We start from the raw sequence: 21,003 nt of genomic DNA, 5'->3' as shown, positions 1-21,003 counted from the left end.
CTGTGAAGTAAGGTGCACTCAAGCAGTTTCCGTGGTGTAGCGGTTATCACGTCTGCCTAACACGCAGAGGTCCCCGGTTCGATCCCGGGCGGAAACACTTTTTCATCACTTTAAGCAAGACTTACTAACATGCATCTGCTACCATCTGTACCCGAAACCTTCGTAATTGCCTTCATGCGTCGGACCAGTGTGTCAATTGCTCACATCAAATAAGAAATTCATTTGATATTGGCGGCGAGCTTTTTGCGCTGACTCAGCCACTGACGTGCGATCAGTTTGCACAAAGCGCTAGGGCTCGTCCGGGATTTGAACCCGGGACCTCCTGCACCCTAAGCAGGAATCATACCCCTAGACCAACGAGCCCTGTGGCACGTCGAATGCCAGTTATTCCAGTCCCTCGATGTCTTCCAGGGTGCTCTGGAAGTCTCGTTTAGGCTGGCGGGATGGGGGCGACGCGAATTCCCGCGGTCGGCGGCCTTCCTGGGCTATTGGTACCTTCATGTAGTGCTGCCCCTGGGCTCGCACTGCCTGCTGCTGAGAAAGTGATTGCTTTTGCTGATATGACTTGCAATAACGACTGCGCGAAACGCCGCTATCTCGTTAGGGGTGCTACGGCAGACACCCTCTCGAGAACCCCGAAGACTTCTTGAGCCCTCGGCTGCGATGGGTTCCAGGCTGACAAAAGAACTGTCGTGTGTGCATTCGCGGATGAGAGAAAGGCTGAGGCAAGTTCGAGTGAACAAGGATGGACTCCTCGGCTCCGTCGTTTCCGTAGTGTAGCGGTTATCACGTCTGCTTCACACGCAGAAGGTCCCCGGTTCGATCCCGGGCGGGAACAGTATTTTCCTGCCTATGCCGTATTGTACTCCAGTGAGCCTCGTCGTGTGTGCATCTGCTGCATGTCCCTTCGTTTTGCAAGTACCACATTTATTGAATTTTTTAGTTACGATGGCAACATCACTACAAGTTGTCTGTGAAGTAGGGTGCACTCAAGCAGTTTCCGTGGTGTAGCGGTTATCACGTCTGCCTAACACGCAGAAGGTCCCCGGTTCGATCCCGGGCGGAAACACTTTTTCATCACTTTAAGCAAGACTTACTAACATGCATCTGCTACCATCTGTACCCGAAACCTTCGTAATTGCCTTCATGCGTCGGACCAGTGTGTCAATTGCTCACATCAAATAAGAAATTCATTTGATATTGGCGGCGAGCTTTTTGCGCTGACTCAGCCACTGACGTGCGATCAGTTTGCACAAAACGCTAGGGCTCGTCCGGGATTTGAACCCGGGACCTCCTGCACCCTAAGCAGGAATCATACCCCCTAGACCAATGAGCCCTGTGGCACGTCGAATGCCAGTTATTCCAGTCCCTCGATGTCTTCCAGGGTGCTCTGGAAGTCTCGTTTAGGCTGGCGGGATGGGGGCGGCGCGAATTCCCGCGGTCGGCGGCCTTCCTGGGCTATTGGTACCTTCATGTAGAGGTGCCCCTGGGCTCGCACTGCCTGCTGCTGAGAAAGTGATTGCTTTTGCTGATATGACTTGCAATAACGATTGCGCGAAACGCCGCTATCTCGTTAGGGGTGCTACGGCAGACACCCTCTCGAGAACCCCGAAGACTTCTTGAGCCCTCGGCTGCGATGGGTTCCAGGCTGACAAAAGAACTGTCGTGTGTGCATTCGCGGATGAGAGAAAGGCTGAGGCAAGTTCGAGTGAACAAGGATGGACTCCTCGGCTCCGTCGTTTCCGTAGTGTAGCGGTTATCACGTCTGCTTCACACGCAGAAGGTCCCCGGTTCGATCCCGGGCGGGAACAGTATTTTCCTGCCTATGCCGTATTGTACTCCAGTGAGCCTCGTCGTGTGTGCATCTGCTGCATGTCCCTTCGTTTTGCAAGTACCACATTTATTGAATTTTTTAGTTACGATGGCAACATCACTACAAGTTGTCTGTGAAGTAGGGTGCACTCAAGCAGTTTCCGTGGTGTAGCGGTTATCACGTCTGCCTAACACGCAGAAGGTCCCCGGTTCGATCCCGGGCGGAAACACTTTTTCATCACTTTAAGCAAGACTTACTAACATGCATCTGCTACCATCTGTACCCGAAACCTTCGTAATTGCCTTCATGCGTCGGACCAGTGTGTCAATTGCTCACATCAAATAAGAAATTCATTTGATATTGGCGGCGAGCTTTTTGCGCTGACTCAGCCACTGACGTGCGATCAGTTTGCACAAAACGCTAGGGCTCGTCCGGGATTTGAACCCGGGACCTCCTGCACCCTAAGCAGGAATCATACCCCCTAGACCAATGAGCCCTGTGGCACGTCGAATGCCAGTTATTCCAGTCCCTCGATGTCTTCCAGGGTGCTCTGGAAGTCTCGTTTAGGCTGGCGGGATGGGGGCGGCGCGAATTCCCGCGGTCGGCGGCCTTCCTGGGCTATTGGTACCTTCATGTAGAGGTGCCCCTGGGCTCGCACTGCCTGCTGCTGAGAAAGTGATTGCTTTTGCTGATATGACTTGCAATAACGATTGCGCGAAACGCCGCTATCTCGTTAGGGGTGCTACGGCAGACACCCTCTCGAGAACCCCGAAGACTTCTTGAGCCCTCGGCTGCGATGGGTTCCAGGCTGACAAAAGAACTGTCGTGTGTGCATTCGCGGATGAGAGAAAGGCTGAGGCAAGTTCGAGTGAACAAGGATGGACTCCTCGGCTCCGTCGTTTCCGTAGTGTAGCGGTTATCACGTCTGCTTCACACGCAGAAGGTCCCCGGTTCGATCCCGGGCGGGAACAGTATTTTCCTGCCTATGCCGTATTGTACTCCAGTGAGCCTCGTCGTGTGTGCATCTGCTGCATGTCCCTTCGTTTTGCAAGTACCACATTTATTGAATTTTTTAGTTACGATGGCAACATCACTACAAGTTGTCTGTGAAGTAAGGTGCACTCAAGCAGTTTCCGTGGTGTAGCGGTTATCACGTCTGCCTAACACGCAGAGGTCCCCGGTTCGATCCCGGGCGGAAACACTTTTTCATCACTTTAAGCAAGACTTACTAACATGCATCTGCTACCATCTGTACCCGAAACCTTCGTAATTGCCTTCATGCGTCGGACCAGAGTGTCAATTGCTCACATCAAATAAGAAATTCATTTGATATTGGCGGCGAGCTTTTTGCGCTGACTCAGCCACTGACGTGCGATCAGTTTGCACAAAACGCTAGGGCTCGTCCGGGATTTGAACCCGGGACCTCCTGCACCCTAAGCAGGAATCATACCCCTAGACCAACGAGCCCTGTGGCACGTCGAATGCCAGTTATTCCAGTCCCTCGATGTCTTCCAGGGTGCTCTGGAAGTCTCGTTTAGGCTGGCGGGATGGGGGCGGCGCGAATTCCCGCGGTCGGCGGCCTTCCTGGGCTATTGGTACCTTCATGTAGAGGTGCCCCTGGGCTCGCACTGCCTGCTGCTGAGAAAGTGATTGCTTTTGCTGATATGACTTGCAATAACGATTGCGCGAAACGCCGCTATCTCGTTAGGGGTGCTACGGCAGACACCCTCTCGAGAACCCCGAAGACTTCTTGAGCCCTCGGCTGCGATGGGTTCCAGGCTGACAAAAGAACTGTCGTGTGTGCATTCGCGGATGAGAGAAAGGCTGAGGCAAGTTCGAGTGAACAAGGATGGACTCCTCGGCTCCGTCGTTTCCGTAGTGTAGCGGTTATCACGTCTGCTTCACACGCAGAAGGTCCCCGGTTCGATCCCGGGCGGGAACAGTATTTTCCTGCCTATGCCGTCTTGTACTCCAGTGAGCCTCGTCGTGTGTGCATCTGCTGCATGTCCCTTCGTTTTGCAAGTACCACATTTATTGAATTTTTTAGTTACGATGGCAACATCACTACAAGTTGTCTGTGAAGTAAGGTGCACTCAAGCAGTTTCCGTGGTGTAGCGGTTATCACGTCTGCCTAACACGCAGAAGGTCCCCGGTTCGATCCCGGGCGGAAACACTTTTTCATCACTTTAAGCAAGACTTACTAACATGCATCTGCTACCATCTGTACCCGAAACCTTCGTAATTGCCTTCATGCGTCGGACCAGAGTGTCAATTGCTCACATCAAATAAGAAATTCATTTGACATTGGTGGCGAGCTTTTTGCGCTGACTCAGCCACTGACGTGCGATCAGTTTGCACAAAACGCTAGGGCTCGTCCGGGATTTGAACCAGGGACCTCCTGCACCCTAAGCAGGAATCATACCCCTAGACCAACGAGCCCTGTGGCACGTCGAATGCCAGTTATTCCAGTCCCTCGATGTCTTCCAGGGTGCTCTGGAAGTCTCGTTTAGGCTGGCGGGATGGGGGCGACGCGAATTCCCGCGGTCGGCGGCCTTCCTGGGCTATTGGTACCTTCATGTAGTGCTGCCCCTGGGCTCGCACTGCCTGCTGCTGAGAAAGTGATTGCTTTTGCTGATATGACTTGCAATAACGACTGCGCGAAACGCCGCTATCTCGTTAGGGGTGCTACGGCAGACACCCTCTCGAGAACCCCGAAGACTTCTTGAGCCCTCGGCTGCGATGGGTTCCAGGCTGACAAAAGAACTGTCGTGTGTGCATTCGCGGATGAGAGAAAGGCTGAGGCAATTTCGAGTGAACAAGGATGGACTCCTCGGCTCCGTCGTTTCCGTAGTGTAGCGGTTATCACGTCTGCTTCACACGCAGAAGGTCCCCGGTTCGATCCCGGGCGGGAACAGTATTTTCCTGCCTATGCCGTATTGTACTCCAGTGAGCCTCGTCGTGTGTGCATCTGCTGCATGTCCCTTCGTTTTGCAAGTACCACATTTATTGAATTTTTTAGTTACGATGGCAACATCACTACAAGTTGTCTGTGAAGTAAGGTGCACTCAAGCAGTTTCCGTGGTGTAGCGGTTATCACGTCTGCCTAACACGCAGAGGTTCCCCGGTTCGATCCCGGGCGGAAACACTTTTTCATCACTTTAAGCAAGACTTACTAACATGCATCTGCTACCATCTGTACCCGAAACCTTCGTAATTGCCTTCATGCGTCGGACCAGAGTGTCAATTGCTCACATCAAATAAGAAATTCATTTGATATTGGCGGCGAGCTTTTTGCGCTGACTCAGCCACTGACGTGCGATCAGTTTGCACAAAACGCTAGGGCTCGTCCGGGATTTGAACCCGGGACCTCCTGCACCCTAAGCAGGAATCATACCCCTAGACCAACGAGCCCTGTGGCACGTCGAATGCCAGTTATTCCAGTCCCTCGATGTCTTCCAGGGTGCTCTGGAAGTCTCGTTTAGGCTGGCGGGATGGGGGCGGCGCGAATTCCCGCGGTCGGCGGCCTTCCTGGGCTATTGGTACCTTCATGTAGAGGTGCCCCTGGGCTCGCACTGCCTGCTGCTGAGAAAGTGATTGCTTTTGCTGATATGACTTGCAATAACGATTGCGCGAAACGCCGCTATCTCGTTAGGGGTGCTACGGCAGACACCCTCTCGAGAACCCCGAAGACTTCTTGAGCCCTCGGCTGCGATGGGTTCCAGGCTGACAAAAGAACTGTCGTGTGTGCATTCGCGGATGAGAGAAAGGCTGAGGCAAGTTCGAGTGAACAAGGATGGACTCCTCGGCTCCGTCGTTTCCGTAGTGTAGCGGTTATCACGTCTGCTTCACACGCAGAAGGTCCCCGGTTCGATACCGGGCGGGAACAGTATTTTCCTGCCTATGCCGTATTGTACTCCAGTGAGCCTCGTCGTGTGTGCATCTGCTGCATGTCCCTTCGTTTTGCAAGTACCACATTTATTGAATTTTTTAGTTACGATGGCAACATCACTACAAGTTGTCTGTGAAGTAAGGTGCACTCAAGCAGTTTCTGTGGTGTAGCGGTTATCACGTCTGCCTAACACGCAGAGGTCCCCGGTTCGATCCCGGGCGGAAACACTTTTTCATCACTTTAAGCAAGACTTACTAACATGCATCTGCTACCATCTGTACCCGAAACCTTCGTAATTGCCTTCATGCGTCGGACCAGAGTGTCAATTGCTCACATCAAATAAGAAATTCATTTGATATTGGCGGCGAGCTTTTTGCGCTGACTCAGCCACTGACGTGCGATCAGTTTGCACAAAACGCTAGGGCTCGTCCGGGATTTGAACCCGGGACCTCCTGCACCCTAAGCAGGAATCATACCCCTAGACCAACGAGCCCTGTGGCACGTCGAATGCCAGTTATTCCAGTCCCTCGATGTCTTCCAGGGTGCTCTGGAAGTCTCGTTTAGGCTGGCGGGATGGGGGCGGCGCGAATTCCCGCGGTCGGCGGCCTTCCTGGGCTATTGGTACCTTCATGTAGAGGTGCCCCTGGGCTCGCACTGCCTGCTGCTGAGAAAGTGATTGCTTTTGCTGATATGACTTGCAATAACGATTGCGCGAAACGCCGCTATCTCGTTAGGGGTGCTACGGCAGACACCCTCTCGAGAACCCCGAAGACTTCTTGAGCCCTCGGCTGCGATGGGTTCCAGGCTGACAAAAGAACTGTCGTGTGTGCATTCGCGGATGAGAGAAAGGCTGAGGCAAGTTCGAGTGAACAAGGATGGACTCCTCGGCTCCGTCGTTTCCGTAGTGTAGCGGTTATCACGTCTGCTTCACACGCAGAAGGTCCCCGGTTCGATCCCGGGCGGGAACAGTATTTTCCTGCCTATGCCGTCTTGTACTCCAGTGAGCCTCGTCGTGTGTGCATCTGCTGCATGTCCCTTCGTTTTGCAAGTACCACATTTATTGAATTTTTTAGTTACGATGGCAACATCACTACAAGTTGTCTGTGAAGTAAGGTGCACTCAAGCAGTTTCCGTGGTGTAGCGGTTATCACGTCTGCCTAACACGCAGAAGGTCCCCGGTTCGATCCCGGGCGGAAACACTTTTTCATCACTTTAAGCAAGACTTACTAACATGCATCTGCTACCATCTGTACCCGAAACCTTCGTAATTGCCTTCATGCGTCGGACCAGAGTGTCAATTGCTCACATCATATAAGAAATTCATTTGACATTGGTGGCGAGCTTTTTGCGCTGACTCAGCCACTGACGTGCGATCAGTTTGCACAAAACGCTAGGGCTCGTCCGGGATTTGAACCAGGGACCTCCTGCACCCTAAGCAGGAATCATACCCCTAGACCAACGAGCCCTGTGGCACGTCGAATGCCAGTTATTCCAGTCCCTCGATGTCTTCCAGGGTGCTCTGGAAGTCTCGTTTAGGCTGGCGGGATGGGGGCGACGCGAATTCCCGCGGTCGGCGGCCTTCCTGGGCTATTGGTACCTTCATGTAGTGCTGCCCCAGGGCTCGCACTGCCTGCTGCTGAGAAAGTGATTGCTTTTGCTGATATGACTTGCAATAACGACTGCGCGAAACGCCGCTATCTCGTTAGGGGTGCTACGGCAGACACCCTCTCGAGAACCCCGAAGACTTCTTGAGCCCTCGGCTGCGATGGGTTCCAGGCTGACAAAAGAACTGTCGTGTGTGCATTCGCGGATGAGAGAAAGGCTGAGGCAATTTCGAGTGAACAAGGATGGACTCCTCGGCTCCGTCGTTTCCGTAGTGTAGCGGTTATCACGTCTGCTTCACACGCAGAAGGTCCCCGGTTCGATCCCGGGCGGGAACAGTATTTTCCTGCCTATGCCGTATTGTACTCCAGTGAGCCTCGTCGTGTGTGCATCTGCTGCATGTCCCTTCGTTTTGCAAGTACCACATTTATTGAATTTTTTAGTTACGATGGCAACATCACTACAAGTTGTCTGTGAAGTAAGGTGCACTCAAGCAGTTTCCGTGGTGTAGCGGTTATCACGTCTGCCTAACACGCAGAAGGTCCCCGGTTCGATCCCGGGCGGAAACACTTTTTCATCACTTTAAGCAAGACTTACTAACATGCATCTGCTACCATCTGTACCCGAAACCTTCGTAATTGCCTTCATGCGTCGGACCAGAGTGTCAATTGCTCACATCAAATAAGAAATTCATTTGATATTGGCGGCGAGCTTTTTGCGCTGACTCAGCCACTGACGTGCGATCAGTTTGCACAAAACGCTAGGGCTCGTCCGGGATTTGAACCCGGGACCTCCTGCACCCTAAGCAGGAATCATACCCCTAGACCAACGAGCCCTGTGGCACGTCGAATGCCAGTTATTCCAGTCCCTCGATGTCTTCCAGGGTGCTCTGGAAGTCTCGTTTAGGCTGGCGGGATGGGGGCGGCGCGAATTCCCGCGGTCGGCGGCCTTCCTGGGCTATTGGTACCTTCATGTAGAGGTGCCCCTGGGCTCGCACTGCCTGCTGCTGAGAAAGTGATTGCTTTTGCTGATATGACTTGCAATAACGATTGCGCGAAACGCCGCTATCTCGTTAGGGGTGCTACGGCAGACACCCTCTCGAGAACCCCGAAGACTTCTTGAGCCCTCGGCTGCGATGGGTTCCAGGCTGACAAAAGAACTGTCGTGTGTGCATTCGCGGATGAGAGAAAGGCTGAGGCAAGTTCGAGTGAACAAGGATGGACTCCTCGGCTCCGTCGTTTCCGTAGTGTAGCGGTTATCACGTCTGCTTCACACGCGGAAGGTCCCCGGTTCGATCCCGGGCGGGAACAGTATTTTCCTGCCTATGCCGTCTTGTACTCCAGTGAGCCTCGTCGTGTGTGCATCTGCTGCATGTCCCTTCGTTTTGCAAGTACCACATTTATTGAATTTTTTAGTTACGATGGCAACATCACTACAAGTTGTCTGTGAAGTAAGGTGCACTCAAGCAGTTTCCGTGGTGTAGCGGTTATCACGTCTGCCTAACACGCAGAAGGTCCCCGGTTCGATCCCGGGCGGAAACACTTTTTCATCACTTTAAGCAAGACTTACTAACATGCATCTGCTACCATCTGTACCCGAAACCTTCGTAATTGCCTTCATGCGTCGGACCAGAGTGTCAATTGCTCACATCAAATAAGAAATTCATTTGACATTGGTGGCGAGCTTTTTGCGCTGACTCAGCCACTGACGTGCGATCAGTTTGCACAAAACGCTAGGGCTCGTCCGGGATTTGAACCAGGGACCTCCTGCACCCTAAGCAGGAATCATACCCCTAGACCAACGAGCCCTGTGGCACGTCGAATGCCAGTTATTCCAGTCCCTCGATGTCTTCCAGGGTGCTCTGGAAGTCTCGTTTAGGCTGGCGGGATGGGGGCGACGCGAATTCCCGCGGTCGGCGGCCTTCCTGGGCTATTGGTACCTTCATGTAGTGCTGCCCCTGGGCTCGCACTGCCTGCTGCTGAGAAAGTGATTGCTTTTGCTGATATGACTTGCAATAACGACTGCGCGAAACGCCGCTATCTCGTTAGGGGTGCTACGGCAGACACCCTCTCGAGAACCCCGAAGACTTCTTGAGCCCTCGGCTGCGATGGGTTCCAGGCTGACAAAAGAACTGTCGTGTGTGCATTCGCGGATGAGAGAAAGGCTGAGGCAATTTCGAGTGAACAAGGATGGACTCCTCGGCTCCGTCGTTTCCGTAGTGTAGCGGTTATCACGTCTGCTTCACACGCAGAAGGTCCCCGGTTCGATCCCGGGCGGGAACAGTATTTTCCTGCCTATGCCGTATTGTACTCCAGTGAGCCTCGTCGTGTGTGCATCTGCTGCATGTCCCTTCGTTTTGCAAGTACCACATTTATTGAATTTTTTAGTTACGATGGCAACATCACTACAAGTTGTCTGTGAAGTAAGGTGCACTCAAGCAGTTTCCGTGGTGTAGCGGTTATCACGTCTGCCTAACACGCAGAGGTCCCCGGTTCGATCCCGGGCGGAAACACTTTTTCATCACTTTAAGCAAGACTTACTAACATGCATCTGCTACCATCTGTACCCGAAACCTTCGTAATTGCCTTCATGCGTCGGACCAGAGTGTCAATTGCTCACATCAAATAAGAAATTCATTTGATATTGGCGGCGAGCTTTTTGCGCTGACTCAGCCACTGACGTGCGATCAGTTTGCACAAAACGCTAGGGCTCGTCCGGGATTTGAACCCGGGACCTCCTGCACCCTAAGCAGGAATCATACCCCTAGACCAACGAGCCCTGTGGCACGTCGAATGCCAGTTATTCCAGTCCCTCGATGTCTTCCAGGGTGCTCTGGAAGTCTCGTTTAGGCTGGCGGGATGGGGGCGGCGCGAATTCCCGCGGTCGGCGGCCTTCCTGGGCTATTGGTACCTTCATGTAGAGGTGCCCCTGGGCTCGCACTGCCTGCTGCTGAGAAAGTGATTGCTTTTGCTGATATGACTTGCAATAACGATTGCGCGAAACGCCGCTATCTCGTTAGGGGTGCTACGGCAGACACCCTCTCGAGAACCCCGAAGACTTCTTGAGCCCTCGGCTGCGATGGGTTCCAGGCTGACAAAAGAACTGTCGTGTGTGCATTCGCGGATGAGAGAAAGGCTGAGGCAAGTTCGAGTGAACAAGGATGGACTCCTCGGCTCCGTCGTTTCCGTAGTGTAGCGGTTATCACGTCTGCTTCACACGCAGAAGGTCCCCGGTTCGATCCCGGGCGGGAACAGTATTTTCCTGCCTATGCCGTCTTGTACTCCAGTGAGCCTCGTCGTGTGTGCATCTGCTGCATGTCCCTTCGTTTTGCAAGTACCACATTTATTGAATTTTTTAGTTACGATGGCAACATCACTACAAGTTGTCTGTGAAGTAAGGTGCACTCAAGCAGTTTCCGTGGTGTAGCGGTTATCACGTCTGCCTAACACGCAGAAGGTCCCCGGTTCGATCCCGGGCGGAAACACTTTTTCATCACTTTAAGCAAGACTTACTAACATGCATCTGCTACCATCTGTACCCGAAACCTTCGTAATTGCCTTCATGCGTCGGACCAGAGTGTCAATTGCTCACATCAAATAAGAAATTCATTTGACATTGGTGGCGAGCTTTTTGCGCTGACTCAGCCACTGACGTGCGATCAGTTTGCACAAAACGCTAGGGCTCGTCCGGGATTTGAACCAGGGACCTCCTGCACCCTAAGCAGGAATCATACCCCTAGACCAACGAGCCCTGTGGCACGTCGAATGCCAGTTATTCCAGTCCCTCGATGTCTTCCAGGGTGCTCTGGAAGTCTCGTTTAGGCTGGCGGGATGGGGGCGACGCGAATTCCCGCGGTCGGCGGCCTTCCTGGGCTATTGGTACCTTCATGTAGTGCTGCCCCTGGGCTCGCACTGCCTGCTGCTGAGAAAGTGATTGCTTTTGCTGATATGACTTGCAATAACGACTGCGCGAAACGCCGCTATCTCGTTAGGGGTGCTACGGCAGACACCCTCTCGAGAACCCCGAAGACTTCTTGAGCCCTCGGCTGCGATGGGTTCCAGGCTGACAAAAGAACTGTCGTGTGTGCATTCGCGGATGAGAGAAAGGCTGAGGCAAGTTCGAGTGAACAAGGATGGACTCCTCGGCTCCGTCGTTTCCGTAGTGTAGCGGTTATCACGTCTGCTTCACACGCAGAATGTCCCCGGTTCGATCCCGGGCGGGAACAGTATTTTCCTGCCTATGCCGTCTTGTACTCCAGTGAGCCTCGTCGTGTGTGCATCTGCTGCATGTCCCTTCGTTTTGCAAGTACCACATTTATTGAATTTTTTAGTTACGATGGCAACATCACTACAAGTTGTCTGTGAAGTAAGGTGCACTCAAGCAGTTTCCGTGGTGTAGCGGTTATCACGTCTGCCTAACACGCAGAAGGTCCCCGGTTCGATCCCGGGCGGAAACACTTTTTCATCACTTTAAGCAAGACTTACTAACATGCATCTGCTACCATCTGTACCCGAAACCTTCGTAATTGCCTTCATGCGTCGGACCAGAGTGTCAATTGCTCACATCAAATAAGAAATTCATTTGACATTGGTGGCGAGCTTTTTGCGCTGACTCAGCCACTGACGTGCGATCAGTTTGCACAAAACGCTAGGGCTCGTCCGGGATTTGAACCAGGGACCTCCTGCACCCTAAGCAGGAATCATACCCCTAGACCAACGAGCCCTGTGGCACGTCGAATGCCAGTTATTCCAGTCCCTCGATGTCTTCCAGGGTGCTCTGGAAGTCTCGTTTAGGCTGGCGGGATGGGGTCGACGCGAATTCCCGCGGTCGGCGGCCTTCCTGGGCTATTGGTACCTTCATGTAGAGCTGCCCCTGGGCTCGCACTGCCTGCAGCTGAGAAAGTGATTGCTTTTGCTGATATGACTTGCAATAACGACTGCGCGAAACGCCGCTATCTCGTTAGGGGTGCTACGGCAGACACCCTCTCGAGAACCCCGAAGACTTCTTGAGCCCTCGGCTGCGATGGGTTCCAGGCTGACAAAAGAACTGTCGTGTGTGCATTCGCGGATGAGAGAAAGGCTGAGGCAAGTTCGAGTGAACAAGGATGGACTCCTCGGCTCCGTCGTTTCCGTAGTGTAGCGGTTATCACGTCTGCTTCACAAGCAGAAGTTCCCCGGTTCGATCCCGGGCGGGAACAGTATTTTCCTGCCTATGCCGTATTGTACTCCAGTGAGCCTCGTCGTGTGTGCATCTGCTGCATGTCCCTTCGTTTTGCAAGTACCACATTTATTGAATTTTTTAGTTACGATGGCAACATCACTACAAGTTGTCTGTGAAGTAAGGTGCACTCAAGCAGTTTCCGTGGTGTAGCGGTCATCACGTCTGCCTAACACGCAGAAGGTCCCCGGTTCGATCCCGGGCGGAAACACTTTTTCATCACTTTAAGCAAGACTTACTAACATGCATCTGCTACCATCTGTACCCGAAACCTTCGTAATTGCCTTCATGCGTCGGACCAGAGTGTCAATTGCTCACATCAAATAAGAAATTCATTTGATATTGGCGGCGAGCTTTTTGCGCTGACTCAGCCACTGACGTGCGATCAGTTTGCACAAAACGCTAGGGCTCGTCCGGGATTTGAACCCGGGACCTCCTGCACCCTAAGCAGGAATCATACCCCGAGACCAACGAGCCCTGTGGCACGTCGAATGCCAGTTATTCCAGTCCCTCGATGTCTTCCAGGGTGCTCTGGAAGTCTCGTTTAGGCTGGCGGGATGGGGGCGGCGCGAATTCCCGCGGTCGGCGGCCTTCCTGGGCTATTGGTACCTTCATGTAGAGGTGCCCCTGGGCTCGCACTGCCTGCTGCTGAGAAAGTGATTGCTTTTGCTGATATGACTTGCAATAACGATTGCGCAAAACGCCGCTATCTCGTTAGGGGTGCTACGGCAGACACCCTCTCGAGAACCCCGAAGACTTCTTGAGCCCTCGGCTGCGATGGGTTCCAGGCTGACAAAAGAACTGTCGTGTGTGCATTCGCGGATGAGAGAAAGGCTGAGGCAAGTTCGAGTGAACAAGGATGGACTCCTCGGCTCCGTCGTTTCCGTAGTGTAGCGGTTATCACGTCTGCTTCACACGCAGAATGTCCCCGGTTCGATCCCGGGCGGGAACAGTATTTTCCTGCCTATGCCGTATTGTACTCCAGTGAGCCTCGTCGTGTGTGCATCTGCTGCATGTCCCTTCGTTTTGCAAGTACCACATTTATTGAATTTTTTAGTTACGATGGCAACATCACTACAAGTTGTCTGTGAAGTAAGGTGCACTCAAGCAGTTTCCGTGGTGTAGCGGTTATCACGTCTGCCTAACACGCAGAAGGTCCCCGGTTCGATCCCGGGCGGAAACACTTTTTCATCACTTTAAGCAAGACTTACTAACATGCATCTGCTACCATCTGTACCCGAAACCTTCGTAATTGCCTTCATGCGTCGGACCAGAGTGTCAATTGCTCACATCAAATAAGAAATTCATTTAACATTGGTGGCGAGCTTTTTGCGCTGACTCAGCCACTGACGTGCGATCAGTTTGCACAAAACGCTAGGGCTCGTACGGGATTTGAACCCGGGACCTCCTGCACCCTAAGCAGGAATCATACCCCTAGACCAACGAGCCCTGTGGCACGTCGAATGCCAGTTATTCCAGTCCCTCGATGTCTTCCAGGGTGCTCTGGAAGTCTCGTTTAGGCTGGCGGGATGGGGGCGACGCGAATTCCCGCGGTCGGCGGCCTTCCTGGCCTATTGGTACCTTCATGTAGAGCTGCCCCTGGGCTCGCACTGCCTGCTGCTGAGAAAGTGATTGCTTTTGCTGATATGACTTGCAATAACGACTGCGCGAAACGCCGCTATCTCGTTAGGGGTGCTACGGCAGACACCCTCTCGAGAACCCCGAAGACTTCTTGAGCCCTCGGCTGCGATGGGTTCCAGGCTGACAAAAGAACTGTCGTGTGTGCATTCGCGGATGAGAGAAAGGCTGAGGCAAGTTCGAGTGAACAAGGATGGACTCCTCGGCTCCGTCGTTTCCGTAGTTTAGCGGTTATCACGTCTGCTTCACACGCAGAAGGTCCCCGGTTCGATCCCGGGCGGGAACAGTATTTTCCTGCCTATGCCGTATTGTACTCCAGTGAGCCTCGTCGTGTGTGCATCTGCTGCATGTCCCTTCGTTTTGCAAGTACCACATTTATTGAATTTTTTAGTTACGATGGCAACATCACTACAAGTTGTCTGTGAAGTAAGGTGCACTCAAGCAGTTTCCGTGGTGTAGCGGTTATCACGTCTGCCTAACACGCAGAGGTCCCCGGTTCGATCCCGGGCGGAAACACTTTTTCATCACTTTAAGCAAGACTTACTAACATGCATCTGCTACCATCTGTACCCGAAACCTTCGTAATTGCCTTCATGCGTCGGACCAGAGTGTCAATTGCTCACATCAAATAAGAAATTCATTTGATATTGGCGGCGAGCTTTTTGCGCTGACTCAGCCACTGACGTGCGATCAGTTTGCACAAAACGCTAGGGCTCGTCCGGGATTTGAACCCGGGACCTCCTGCACCCTAAGCAGGAATCATACCCCTAGACCAACGAGCCCTGTGGCACGTCGAATGCCAGTTATTCCAGTCCCTCGATGTCTTCCAGGGTGCTCTGGAAGTCTCGTTTAGGCTGGCGGGATGGGGGCGGCGCGAATTCCCGCGGTCGGCGGCCTTCCTGGGCTATTGGTACCTTCATGTAGAGGTGCCCCTGGGCTCGCACTGCCTGCTGCTGAGAAAGTGATTGCTTTTGCTGATATGACTTGCAATAACGATTGCGCGAAACGCCGCTATCTCGTTAGGGGTGCTACGGCAGACACCCTCTCGAGAACCCCGAAGACTTCTTGAGCCCTCGGCTGCGATGGGTTCCAGGCTGACAAAAGAACTGTCGTGTGTGCATTCGCGGATGAGAGAAAGGCTGAGGCAAGTTCGAGTGAACAAGGATGGACTCCTCGGCTCCGTCGTTTCCGTAGTGTAGCGGTTATCACGTCTGCTTCACACGCAGAATGTCCCCGGTTCGATCCCGGGCGGGAACAGTATTTTCCTGCCTATGCCGTCTTGTACTCCAGTGAGCCTCGTCGTGTGTGCATCTGCTGCATGTCCCTTCGTTTTGCAAGTACCACATTTATTGAATTTTTTAGTTACGATGGCAACATCACTACAAGTTGTCTGTGAAGTAAGGTGCACTCAAGCAGTTTCCGTGGTGTAGCGGTTATCACGTCTGCCTAACACGCAGAAGGTCCCCGGTTCGATCCCGGGTGGAAACACTTTTTCATCACTTTAAGCAAGACTTACTAACATGCATCTGCTACCATCTGTACCCGAAACCTTCGTAATTGCCTTCATGCGTCGGACCAGAGTGTCAATTGCTCACATCAAATAAGAAATTCATTTGACATTGGTGGCGAGCTTTTTGCGCTGACTCAGCCACTGACGTGCGATCAGTTTGCACAAAACGCTAGGGCTCGTCCGGGATTTGAACCAGGGACCTCCTGCACCCTAAGCAGGAATCATACCCCTAGACCAACGAGCCCTGTGGCACGTCGAATGCCAGTTATTCCAGTCCCTCGATGTCTTCCAGGGTGCTCTGGAAGTCTCGTTTAGGCTGGCGGGATGGGGTCGACGCGAATTCCCGCGGTCGGCGGCCTTCCTGGGCTATTGGTACCTTCATGTAGAGCTGCCCCTGGGCTCGCACTGCCTGCAGCTGAGAAAGTGATTGCTTTTGCTGATATGACTTGCAATAACGACTGCGCGAAACGCCGCTATCTCGTTAGGGGTGCTACGGCAGACACCCTCTCGAGAACCCCGAAGACTTCTTGAGCCCTCGGCTGCGATGGGTTCCAGGCTGACAAAAGAACTGTCGTGTGTGCATTCGCGGATGAGAGAAAGGCTGAGGCAAGTTCGAGTGAACAAGGATGGACTCCTCGGCTCCGTCGTTTCCGTAGTGTAGCGGTTATCACGTCTGCTTCACAAGCAGAAGGTCCCCGGTTCGATCCCGGGCGGGAACAGTATTTTCCTGCCTATGCCGTATTGTACTCCAGTGAGCCTCGTCGTGTGTGCATCTGCTGCATGTCCCTTCGTTTTGCAAGTACCACATTTATTGAATTTTTTAGTTACGATGGCAACATCACTACAAGTTGTCTGTGAAGTAAGGTGCACTCAAGCAGTTTCCGTGGTGTAGCGGTCATCACGTCTGCCTAACACGCAGAAGGTCCCCGGTTCGATCCCGGGCGGAAACACTTTTTCATCACTTTAAGCAAGACTTACTAACATGCATCTGCTACCATCTGTACCCGAAACCTTCGTAATTGCCTTCATGCGTCGGACCAGAGTGTCAATTGCTCACATCAAATAAGAAATTCATTTGATATTGGCGGCGAGCTTTTTGCGCTGACTCAGCCACTGACGTGCGATCAGTTTGCACAAAACGCTAGGGCTCGTCCGGGATTTGAACCCGGGACCTCCTGCACCCTAAGCAGGAATCATACCCCGAGACCAACGAGCCCTGTGGCACGTCGAATGCCAGTTATTCCAGTCCCTCGATGTCTTCCAGGGTGCTCTGGAAGTCTCGTTTAGGCTGGCGGGATGGGGGCGGCGCGAATTCCCGCGGTCGGCGGCCTTCCTGGGCTATTGGTACCTTCATGTAGAGGTGCCCCTGGGCTCGCACTGCCTGCTGCTGAGAAAGTGATTGCTTTTGCTGATATGACTTGCAATAACGATTGCGCAAAACGCCGCTATCTCGTTAGGGGTGCTACGGCAGACACCCTCTCGAGAACCCCGAAGACTTCTTGAGCCCTCGGCTGCGATGGGTTCCAGGCTGACAAAAGAACTGTCGTGTGTGCATTCGCGGATGAGAGAAAGGCTGAGGCAAGTTCGAGTGAACAAGGATGGACTCCTCGGCTCCGTCGTTTCCGTAGTGTAGCGGTTATCACGTCTGCTTCACACGCAGAATGTCCCCGGTTCGATCCCGGGCGGGAACAGTATTTTCCTGCCTATGCCGTATTGTACTCCAGTGAGCCTCGTCGTGTGTGCATCTGCTGCATGTCCCTTCGTTTTGCAAGTACCACATTTATTGAATTTTTTAGTTACGATGGCAACATCACTACAAGTTGTCTGTGAAGTAAGGTGCACTCAAGCAGTTTCCGTGGTGTAGCGGTTATCACGTCTGCCTAACACGCAGAAGGTCTCGGTTCGATCCCGGGCGGAAACACTTTTTCATCACTTTAAGCAAGACTTACTAACATGCATCTGCTACCATCTGTACCCGAAACCTTCGTAATTGCCTTCATGCGTCGGACCAGAGTGTCAATTGCTCACATCAAATAAGAAATTCATTTAACATTGGTGGCGAGCTTTTTGCGCTGACTCAGCCACTGACGTGCGATCAGTTTGCACAAAACGCTAGGGCTCGTACGGGATTTGAACCCGGGACCTCCTGCACCCTAAGCAGGAATCATACCCCTAGACCAACGAGCCCTGTGGCACGTCGAATGCCAGTTATTCCAGTCCCTCGATGTCTTCCAGGGTGCTCTGGAAGTCTCGTTTAGGCTGGCGGGATGGGGGCGACGCGAATTCCCGCGGTCGGCGGCCTTCCTGGCCTATTGGTACCTTCATGTAGAGCTGCCCCTGGGCTCGCACTGCCTGCTGCTGAGAAAGTGATTGCTTTTGCTGATATGACTTGCAATAACGACTGCGCGAAACGCCGCTATCTCGTTAGGGGTGCTACGGCAGACACCCTCTCGAGAACCCCGAAGACTTCTTGAGCCCTCGGCTGCGATGGGTTCCAGGCTGACAAAAGAACTGTCGTGTGTGCATTCGCGGATGAGAGAAAGGCTGAGGCAAGTTCGAGTGAACAAGGATGGACTCCTCGGCTCCGTCGTTTCCGTAGTTTAGCGGTTATCACGTCTGCTTCACACGCAGAAGGTCCCCGGTTCGATCCCGGGCGGGAACAGTATTTTCCTGCCTATGCCGTATTGTACTCCAGTGAGCCTCGTCGTGTGTGCATCTGCTGCATGTCCCTTCGTTTTGCAAGTACCACATTTATTGAATTTTTTAGTTACGATGGCAACATCACTACAAGTTGTCTGTGAAGTAAGGTGCACTCAAGCAGTTTCCGTGGTGTAGCGGTTATCACGTCTGCCTAACACGCAGAAGGGCCCCGGTTCGATCCCGGGCGGAAACACTTTTTCATCACTTTAAGCAAGACTTACTAACATGCATCTGCTACCATCTGTACCCGAAACCTTCGTAATTGCCTTCATGCGTCGGACCAGAGTGTCAATTGCTCACATCAAATAAGAAATTCATTTGATATTGGCGGCGAGCTTTTTGCGCTGACTCAGCCACTGACGTGCGATCAGTTTGCACAAAACGCTAGGGCTCGTCCGGGATTTGAACCCGGGACCTCCTGCACCCTAAGCAGGAATCATACCCCTAGACCAACGAGCCCTGTGGCACGTCGAATGCCAGTTATTCCAGTCCCTCGATGTCTTCCAGGGTGCTCTGGAAGTCTCGTTTAGGCTGGCGGGATGGGGGCGGCGCGAATTCCCGCGGTCGGCGGCCTTCCTGGGCTATTGGTACCTTCATGTAGAGGTGCCCCTGGGCTCGCACTGCCTGCTGCTGAGAAAGTGATTGCTTTTGCTGATATGACTTGCAATAACGATTGCGCAAAACGCCGCTATCTCGTTAGGGGTGCTACGGCAGACACCCTCTCGAGAACCCCGAAGACTTCTTGAGCCCTCGGCTGCGATGGGTTCCAGGCTGACAAAAGAACTGTCGTGTGTGCATTCGCGGATGAGAGAAAGGCTGAGGCAAGTTCGAGTGAACAAGGATGGACTCCTCGGCTCCGTCGTTTCCGTAGTGTAGCGGTTATCACGTCTGCTTCACACGCAGAAGGTCCCCGGTTCGATCCCGGGCGGGAACAGTATTTTCCTGCCTATGCCGTATTGTACTCCAGTGAGCCTCGTCGTGTGTGCATCTGCTGCATGTCCCTTCGTTTTGCAAGTACCACATTTATTGAATTTTTTAGTTACGATGGCAACATCACTACAAGTTGTCTGTGAAGTAAGGTGCACTCAAGCAGTTTCCGTGGTGTAGCGGTTATCACGTCTGCCTAACACGCAGAAGGTCCCCGGTTCGATCCCGGGCGGAAACACTTTTTCATCACTTTAAGCAAGACTTACTAACATGCATCTGCTACCATCTGTACCCGAAACCTTCGTAATTGCCTTCATGCGTCGGACCAGAGTGTCAATTGCTCACATCAAATAAGAAATTCATTTGATATTGGCGGCGAGCTTTTTGCGCTGACTCAGCCACTGACGTGCGATCAGTTTGCACAAAACGCTAGGGCTCGTCCGGGATTTGAACCCGGGACCTCCTGCACCCTAAGCAGGAATCATACCCCTAGACCAACGAGCCCTGTGGCACGTCGAATGCCAGTTATTCCAGTCCCTCGATGTCTTCCAGGGTGCTCTGGAAGTCTCGTTTAGGCTGGCGGGATGGGGGCGGCGCGAATTCCCGCGGTCGGCGGCCTTCCTGGGCTATTGGTACCTTCATGTAGAGGTGCCCCTGGGCTCGCACTGCCTGCTGCTGAGAAAGTGATTGCTTTTGCTGATATGACTTGCAATAACGATTGCGCGAAACGCCGCTATCTCGTTAGGGGTGCTACGGCAGACACCCTCTCGAGAACCCCGAAGACTTCTTGAGCCCTCGGCTGCGATGGGTTCCAGGCTGACAAAAGAACTGTCGTGTGTGCATTCGCGGATGAGAGAAAGGCTGAGGCAAGTTCGAGTGAACAAGGATGGACTCCTCGGCTCCGTCGTTTCCGTAGTGTAGCGGTTATCACGTCTGCTTCACACGCAGAAGGTCCCCGGTTCGATCCCGGGCGGGAACAGTATTTTCCTGCCTATGTCGTATTGTACTCCAGTGAGCCTCGTCGTGTGTGCATCTGCTGCATGTCCCTTCGTTTGCAAGTACCACATTTATTGAATTTTTTAGTTACGATGGCAACATCACTACAAGTTGTCTGTGAAGTAAGGTGCACTCAAGCAGTTTCCGTGGTGTAGCGGTTATCACGTCTGCCTAACACGCAGAAGGTCCCCGGTTCGATCCCGGGCGGAAACACTTTTTCATCACTTTAAGCAAGACTTACTAACATGCATCTGCTACCATCTGTACCCGAAACCTTCGTAATTGCCTTCATGCGTCGGACCAGAGTGTCAATTGCTCACATCAAATAAGAAATTCATTTGATATTGGCGGCGAGCTTTTTGCGCTGACTCAGCCACTGACGTGCGATCAGTTTGCACAAAACGCTAGGGCTCGTCCGGGATTTGAACCCGGGACCTCCTGCACCCTAAGCAGGAATCATACCCCTAGACCAACGAGCCCTGTGGCACGTCGAATGCCAGTTATTCCAGTCCCTCGATGTCTTCCAGGGTGCTCTGGAAGTCTCGATAAGGCTGGCGGGATGGGGGCGACGCGAATTCCCGCGGTCGGCGGCCTTCCTGGGCTATTGGTACCTTCATGTAGAGGTGCCCCTGGGCTCGCACTGCCTGCTGCTGAGAAAGTGATTGCTTTTGCTGATATGACTTGCAATAACGACTGCGCGAAACGCCGCTA

At 52.9% G+C, this 21,003-nt stretch overlaps 65 non-coding genes across 65 annotated transcripts; 43 read left to right on the top strand and 22 right to left on the bottom strand.

Annotated features, from left to right (window-relative positions):
- Positions 1–25: 25 nt before the first annotated feature.
- Trnav-aac (transfer RNA valine (anticodon AAC)) lies at positions 26–97 on the top strand. Its single transcript has one exon. It is a non-coding gene; the product is annotated as a tRNA-Val (tRNA).
- A 194-nt stretch (positions 98–291) lies between these two features.
- Trnap-agg (transfer RNA proline (anticodon AGG)) lies at positions 292–363 on the bottom strand. Its single transcript has one exon. It is a non-coding gene; the product is annotated as a tRNA-Pro (tRNA).
- Positions 364–765: 402 nt separating this feature from the next.
- Positions 766–838, top strand: Trnav-cac (transfer RNA valine (anticodon CAC)). Its single transcript has one exon. It is a non-coding gene; the product is annotated as a tRNA-Val (tRNA).
- A 158-nt stretch (positions 839–996) lies between these two features.
- Positions 997–1,069, top strand: Trnav-aac (transfer RNA valine (anticodon AAC)). The gene has a single exon. It is a non-coding gene; the product is annotated as a tRNA-Val (tRNA).
- Positions 1,070–1,263: 194 nt separating this feature from the next.
- On the bottom strand, positions 1,264–1,336 carry Trnap-agg (transfer RNA proline (anticodon AGG)). Its single transcript has one exon. It is a non-coding gene; the product is annotated as a tRNA-Pro (tRNA).
- A 402-nt stretch (positions 1,337–1,738) lies between these two features.
- Trnav-cac (transfer RNA valine (anticodon CAC)) lies at positions 1,739–1,811 on the top strand. The gene has a single exon. It is a non-coding gene; the product is annotated as a tRNA-Val (tRNA).
- Positions 1,812–1,969: 158 nt separating this feature from the next.
- Positions 1,970–2,042, top strand: Trnav-aac (transfer RNA valine (anticodon AAC)). The gene has a single exon. It is a non-coding gene; the product is annotated as a tRNA-Val (tRNA).
- Positions 2,043–2,236: 194 nt separating this feature from the next.
- Positions 2,237–2,309, bottom strand: Trnap-agg (transfer RNA proline (anticodon AGG)). Its single transcript has one exon. It is a non-coding gene; the product is annotated as a tRNA-Pro (tRNA).
- Positions 2,310–2,711: 402 nt separating this feature from the next.
- Positions 2,712–2,784, top strand: Trnav-cac (transfer RNA valine (anticodon CAC)). Its single transcript has one exon. It is a non-coding gene; the product is annotated as a tRNA-Val (tRNA).
- A 158-nt stretch (positions 2,785–2,942) lies between these two features.
- Positions 2,943–3,014, top strand: Trnav-aac (transfer RNA valine (anticodon AAC)). Its single transcript has one exon. It is a non-coding gene; the product is annotated as a tRNA-Val (tRNA).
- A 194-nt stretch (positions 3,015–3,208) lies between these two features.
- On the bottom strand, positions 3,209–3,280 carry Trnap-agg (transfer RNA proline (anticodon AGG)). Its single transcript has one exon. It is a non-coding gene; the product is annotated as a tRNA-Pro (tRNA).
- Positions 3,281–3,682: 402 nt separating this feature from the next.
- Positions 3,683–3,755, top strand: Trnav-cac (transfer RNA valine (anticodon CAC)). Its single transcript has one exon. It is a non-coding gene; the product is annotated as a tRNA-Val (tRNA).
- A 158-nt stretch (positions 3,756–3,913) lies between these two features.
- Trnav-aac (transfer RNA valine (anticodon AAC)) lies at positions 3,914–3,986 on the top strand. The gene has a single exon. It is a non-coding gene; the product is annotated as a tRNA-Val (tRNA).
- Positions 3,987–4,180: 194 nt separating this feature from the next.
- On the bottom strand, positions 4,181–4,252 carry Trnap-agg (transfer RNA proline (anticodon AGG)). The gene has a single exon. It is a non-coding gene; the product is annotated as a tRNA-Pro (tRNA).
- Positions 4,253–4,654: 402 nt separating this feature from the next.
- On the top strand, positions 4,655–4,727 carry Trnav-cac (transfer RNA valine (anticodon CAC)). The gene has a single exon. It is a non-coding gene; the product is annotated as a tRNA-Val (tRNA).
- A 158-nt stretch (positions 4,728–4,885) lies between these two features.
- Trnav-aac (transfer RNA valine (anticodon AAC)) lies at positions 4,886–4,958 on the top strand. Its single transcript has one exon. It is a non-coding gene; the product is annotated as a tRNA-Val (tRNA).
- A 194-nt stretch (positions 4,959–5,152) lies between these two features.
- Positions 5,153–5,224, bottom strand: Trnap-agg (transfer RNA proline (anticodon AGG)). The gene has a single exon. It is a non-coding gene; the product is annotated as a tRNA-Pro (tRNA).
- Positions 5,225–5,626: 402 nt separating this feature from the next.
- Trnav-cac (transfer RNA valine (anticodon CAC)) lies at positions 5,627–5,699 on the top strand. Its single transcript has one exon. It is a non-coding gene; the product is annotated as a tRNA-Val (tRNA).
- Positions 5,700–5,857: 158 nt separating this feature from the next.
- On the top strand, positions 5,858–5,929 carry Trnav-aac (transfer RNA valine (anticodon AAC)). Its single transcript has one exon. It is a non-coding gene; the product is annotated as a tRNA-Val (tRNA).
- A 194-nt stretch (positions 5,930–6,123) lies between these two features.
- On the bottom strand, positions 6,124–6,195 carry Trnap-agg (transfer RNA proline (anticodon AGG)). The gene has a single exon. It is a non-coding gene; the product is annotated as a tRNA-Pro (tRNA).
- A 402-nt stretch (positions 6,196–6,597) lies between these two features.
- Trnav-cac (transfer RNA valine (anticodon CAC)) lies at positions 6,598–6,670 on the top strand. The gene has a single exon. It is a non-coding gene; the product is annotated as a tRNA-Val (tRNA).
- Positions 6,671–6,828: 158 nt separating this feature from the next.
- Positions 6,829–6,901, top strand: Trnav-aac (transfer RNA valine (anticodon AAC)). Its single transcript has one exon. It is a non-coding gene; the product is annotated as a tRNA-Val (tRNA).
- Positions 6,902–7,095: 194 nt separating this feature from the next.
- On the bottom strand, positions 7,096–7,167 carry Trnap-agg (transfer RNA proline (anticodon AGG)). The gene has a single exon. It is a non-coding gene; the product is annotated as a tRNA-Pro (tRNA).
- Positions 7,168–7,569: 402 nt separating this feature from the next.
- Positions 7,570–7,642, top strand: Trnav-cac (transfer RNA valine (anticodon CAC)). Its single transcript has one exon. It is a non-coding gene; the product is annotated as a tRNA-Val (tRNA).
- A 158-nt stretch (positions 7,643–7,800) lies between these two features.
- Positions 7,801–7,873, top strand: Trnav-aac (transfer RNA valine (anticodon AAC)). The gene has a single exon. It is a non-coding gene; the product is annotated as a tRNA-Val (tRNA).
- Positions 7,874–8,067: 194 nt separating this feature from the next.
- Positions 8,068–8,139, bottom strand: Trnap-agg (transfer RNA proline (anticodon AGG)). The gene has a single exon. It is a non-coding gene; the product is annotated as a tRNA-Pro (tRNA).
- A 402-nt stretch (positions 8,140–8,541) lies between these two features.
- Trnav-cac (transfer RNA valine (anticodon CAC)) lies at positions 8,542–8,614 on the top strand. Its single transcript has one exon. It is a non-coding gene; the product is annotated as a tRNA-Val (tRNA).
- Positions 8,615–8,772: 158 nt separating this feature from the next.
- Trnav-aac (transfer RNA valine (anticodon AAC)) lies at positions 8,773–8,845 on the top strand. The gene has a single exon. It is a non-coding gene; the product is annotated as a tRNA-Val (tRNA).
- Positions 8,846–9,039: 194 nt separating this feature from the next.
- On the bottom strand, positions 9,040–9,111 carry Trnap-agg (transfer RNA proline (anticodon AGG)). The gene has a single exon. It is a non-coding gene; the product is annotated as a tRNA-Pro (tRNA).
- A 402-nt stretch (positions 9,112–9,513) lies between these two features.
- On the top strand, positions 9,514–9,586 carry Trnav-cac (transfer RNA valine (anticodon CAC)). Its single transcript has one exon. It is a non-coding gene; the product is annotated as a tRNA-Val (tRNA).
- Positions 9,587–9,744: 158 nt separating this feature from the next.
- On the top strand, positions 9,745–9,816 carry Trnav-aac (transfer RNA valine (anticodon AAC)). Its single transcript has one exon. It is a non-coding gene; the product is annotated as a tRNA-Val (tRNA).
- A 194-nt stretch (positions 9,817–10,010) lies between these two features.
- On the bottom strand, positions 10,011–10,082 carry Trnap-agg (transfer RNA proline (anticodon AGG)). The gene has a single exon. It is a non-coding gene; the product is annotated as a tRNA-Pro (tRNA).
- Positions 10,083–10,484: 402 nt separating this feature from the next.
- Trnav-cac (transfer RNA valine (anticodon CAC)) lies at positions 10,485–10,557 on the top strand. The gene has a single exon. It is a non-coding gene; the product is annotated as a tRNA-Val (tRNA).
- A 158-nt stretch (positions 10,558–10,715) lies between these two features.
- On the top strand, positions 10,716–10,788 carry Trnav-aac (transfer RNA valine (anticodon AAC)). Its single transcript has one exon. It is a non-coding gene; the product is annotated as a tRNA-Val (tRNA).
- A 194-nt stretch (positions 10,789–10,982) lies between these two features.
- Trnap-agg (transfer RNA proline (anticodon AGG)) lies at positions 10,983–11,054 on the bottom strand. The gene has a single exon. It is a non-coding gene; the product is annotated as a tRNA-Pro (tRNA).
- Positions 11,055–11,456: 402 nt separating this feature from the next.
- On the top strand, positions 11,457–11,529 carry Trnav-cac (transfer RNA valine (anticodon CAC)). Its single transcript has one exon. It is a non-coding gene; the product is annotated as a tRNA-Val (tRNA).
- Positions 11,530–11,687: 158 nt separating this feature from the next.
- On the top strand, positions 11,688–11,760 carry Trnav-aac (transfer RNA valine (anticodon AAC)). The gene has a single exon. It is a non-coding gene; the product is annotated as a tRNA-Val (tRNA).
- Positions 11,761–11,954: 194 nt separating this feature from the next.
- Trnap-agg (transfer RNA proline (anticodon AGG)) lies at positions 11,955–12,026 on the bottom strand. Its single transcript has one exon. It is a non-coding gene; the product is annotated as a tRNA-Pro (tRNA).
- A 402-nt stretch (positions 12,027–12,428) lies between these two features.
- Positions 12,429–12,501, top strand: Trnav-cac (transfer RNA valine (anticodon CAC)). The gene has a single exon. It is a non-coding gene; the product is annotated as a tRNA-Val (tRNA).
- A 158-nt stretch (positions 12,502–12,659) lies between these two features.
- On the top strand, positions 12,660–12,732 carry Trnav-aac (transfer RNA valine (anticodon AAC)). Its single transcript has one exon. It is a non-coding gene; the product is annotated as a tRNA-Val (tRNA).
- A 194-nt stretch (positions 12,733–12,926) lies between these two features.
- Positions 12,927–12,998, bottom strand: Trnap-agg (transfer RNA proline (anticodon AGG)). Its single transcript has one exon. It is a non-coding gene; the product is annotated as a tRNA-Pro (tRNA).
- Positions 12,999–13,400: 402 nt separating this feature from the next.
- On the top strand, positions 13,401–13,473 carry Trnav-cac (transfer RNA valine (anticodon CAC)). Its single transcript has one exon. It is a non-coding gene; the product is annotated as a tRNA-Val (tRNA).
- Positions 13,474–13,631: 158 nt separating this feature from the next.
- Trnav-aac (transfer RNA valine (anticodon AAC)) lies at positions 13,632–13,704 on the top strand. Its single transcript has one exon. It is a non-coding gene; the product is annotated as a tRNA-Val (tRNA).
- Positions 13,705–13,898: 194 nt separating this feature from the next.
- Trnap-agg (transfer RNA proline (anticodon AGG)) lies at positions 13,899–13,970 on the bottom strand. The gene has a single exon. It is a non-coding gene; the product is annotated as a tRNA-Pro (tRNA).
- A 402-nt stretch (positions 13,971–14,372) lies between these two features.
- On the top strand, positions 14,373–14,445 carry Trnav-cac (transfer RNA valine (anticodon CAC)). Its single transcript has one exon. It is a non-coding gene; the product is annotated as a tRNA-Val (tRNA).
- A 158-nt stretch (positions 14,446–14,603) lies between these two features.
- On the top strand, positions 14,604–14,675 carry Trnav-aac (transfer RNA valine (anticodon AAC)). The gene has a single exon. It is a non-coding gene; the product is annotated as a tRNA-Val (tRNA).
- A 194-nt stretch (positions 14,676–14,869) lies between these two features.
- Trnap-agg (transfer RNA proline (anticodon AGG)) lies at positions 14,870–14,941 on the bottom strand. The gene has a single exon. It is a non-coding gene; the product is annotated as a tRNA-Pro (tRNA).
- Positions 14,942–15,343: 402 nt separating this feature from the next.
- Trnav-cac (transfer RNA valine (anticodon CAC)) lies at positions 15,344–15,416 on the top strand. The gene has a single exon. It is a non-coding gene; the product is annotated as a tRNA-Val (tRNA).
- A 158-nt stretch (positions 15,417–15,574) lies between these two features.
- Positions 15,575–15,647, top strand: Trnav-aac (transfer RNA valine (anticodon AAC)). The gene has a single exon. It is a non-coding gene; the product is annotated as a tRNA-Val (tRNA).
- Positions 15,648–15,841: 194 nt separating this feature from the next.
- On the bottom strand, positions 15,842–15,913 carry Trnap-agg (transfer RNA proline (anticodon AGG)). The gene has a single exon. It is a non-coding gene; the product is annotated as a tRNA-Pro (tRNA).
- Positions 15,914–16,315: 402 nt separating this feature from the next.
- On the top strand, positions 16,316–16,388 carry Trnav-cac (transfer RNA valine (anticodon CAC)). Its single transcript has one exon. It is a non-coding gene; the product is annotated as a tRNA-Val (tRNA).
- Positions 16,389–16,546: 158 nt separating this feature from the next.
- Trnav-aac (transfer RNA valine (anticodon AAC)) lies at positions 16,547–16,619 on the top strand. The gene has a single exon. It is a non-coding gene; the product is annotated as a tRNA-Val (tRNA).
- Positions 16,620–16,813: 194 nt separating this feature from the next.
- Trnap-agg (transfer RNA proline (anticodon AGG)) lies at positions 16,814–16,885 on the bottom strand. Its single transcript has one exon. It is a non-coding gene; the product is annotated as a tRNA-Pro (tRNA).
- A 402-nt stretch (positions 16,886–17,287) lies between these two features.
- Positions 17,288–17,360, top strand: Trnav-cac (transfer RNA valine (anticodon CAC)). Its single transcript has one exon. It is a non-coding gene; the product is annotated as a tRNA-Val (tRNA).
- A 158-nt stretch (positions 17,361–17,518) lies between these two features.
- Trnav-aac (transfer RNA valine (anticodon AAC)) lies at positions 17,519–17,590 on the top strand. Its single transcript has one exon. It is a non-coding gene; the product is annotated as a tRNA-Val (tRNA).
- Positions 17,591–17,784: 194 nt separating this feature from the next.
- Positions 17,785–17,856, bottom strand: Trnap-agg (transfer RNA proline (anticodon AGG)). The gene has a single exon. It is a non-coding gene; the product is annotated as a tRNA-Pro (tRNA).
- Positions 17,857–18,258: 402 nt separating this feature from the next.
- On the top strand, positions 18,259–18,331 carry Trnav-cac (transfer RNA valine (anticodon CAC)). The gene has a single exon. It is a non-coding gene; the product is annotated as a tRNA-Val (tRNA).
- Positions 18,332–18,489: 158 nt separating this feature from the next.
- On the top strand, positions 18,490–18,562 carry Trnav-aac (transfer RNA valine (anticodon AAC)). Its single transcript has one exon. It is a non-coding gene; the product is annotated as a tRNA-Val (tRNA).
- Positions 18,563–18,756: 194 nt separating this feature from the next.
- On the bottom strand, positions 18,757–18,828 carry Trnap-agg (transfer RNA proline (anticodon AGG)). The gene has a single exon. It is a non-coding gene; the product is annotated as a tRNA-Pro (tRNA).
- A 402-nt stretch (positions 18,829–19,230) lies between these two features.
- Trnav-cac (transfer RNA valine (anticodon CAC)) lies at positions 19,231–19,303 on the top strand. Its single transcript has one exon. It is a non-coding gene; the product is annotated as a tRNA-Val (tRNA).
- A 158-nt stretch (positions 19,304–19,461) lies between these two features.
- Positions 19,462–19,534, top strand: Trnav-aac (transfer RNA valine (anticodon AAC)). The gene has a single exon. It is a non-coding gene; the product is annotated as a tRNA-Val (tRNA).
- A 194-nt stretch (positions 19,535–19,728) lies between these two features.
- Positions 19,729–19,800, bottom strand: Trnap-agg (transfer RNA proline (anticodon AGG)). The gene has a single exon. It is a non-coding gene; the product is annotated as a tRNA-Pro (tRNA).
- Positions 19,801–20,202: 402 nt separating this feature from the next.
- Positions 20,203–20,275, top strand: Trnav-cac (transfer RNA valine (anticodon CAC)). The gene has a single exon. It is a non-coding gene; the product is annotated as a tRNA-Val (tRNA).
- A 157-nt stretch (positions 20,276–20,432) lies between these two features.
- Trnav-aac (transfer RNA valine (anticodon AAC)) lies at positions 20,433–20,505 on the top strand. Its single transcript has one exon. It is a non-coding gene; the product is annotated as a tRNA-Val (tRNA).
- Positions 20,506–20,699: 194 nt separating this feature from the next.
- On the bottom strand, positions 20,700–20,771 carry Trnap-agg (transfer RNA proline (anticodon AGG)). Its single transcript has one exon. It is a non-coding gene; the product is annotated as a tRNA-Pro (tRNA).
- Positions 20,772–21,003: the final 232 nt, after the last annotated feature.

Source organism: Schistocerca cancellata, chromosome 2 (genome assembly GCF_023864275.1).
Source record: "Schistocerca cancellata isolate TAMUIC-IGC-003103 chromosome 2, iqSchCanc2.1, whole genome shotgun sequence".
NCBI lineage: Eukaryota > Metazoa > Arthropoda > Insecta > Orthoptera > Acrididae > Schistocerca > Schistocerca cancellata.
The sequence above is the reverse complement of the archived record's forward strand: the minus strand, read 5'-3'. Positions and strand labels throughout refer to the sequence as shown.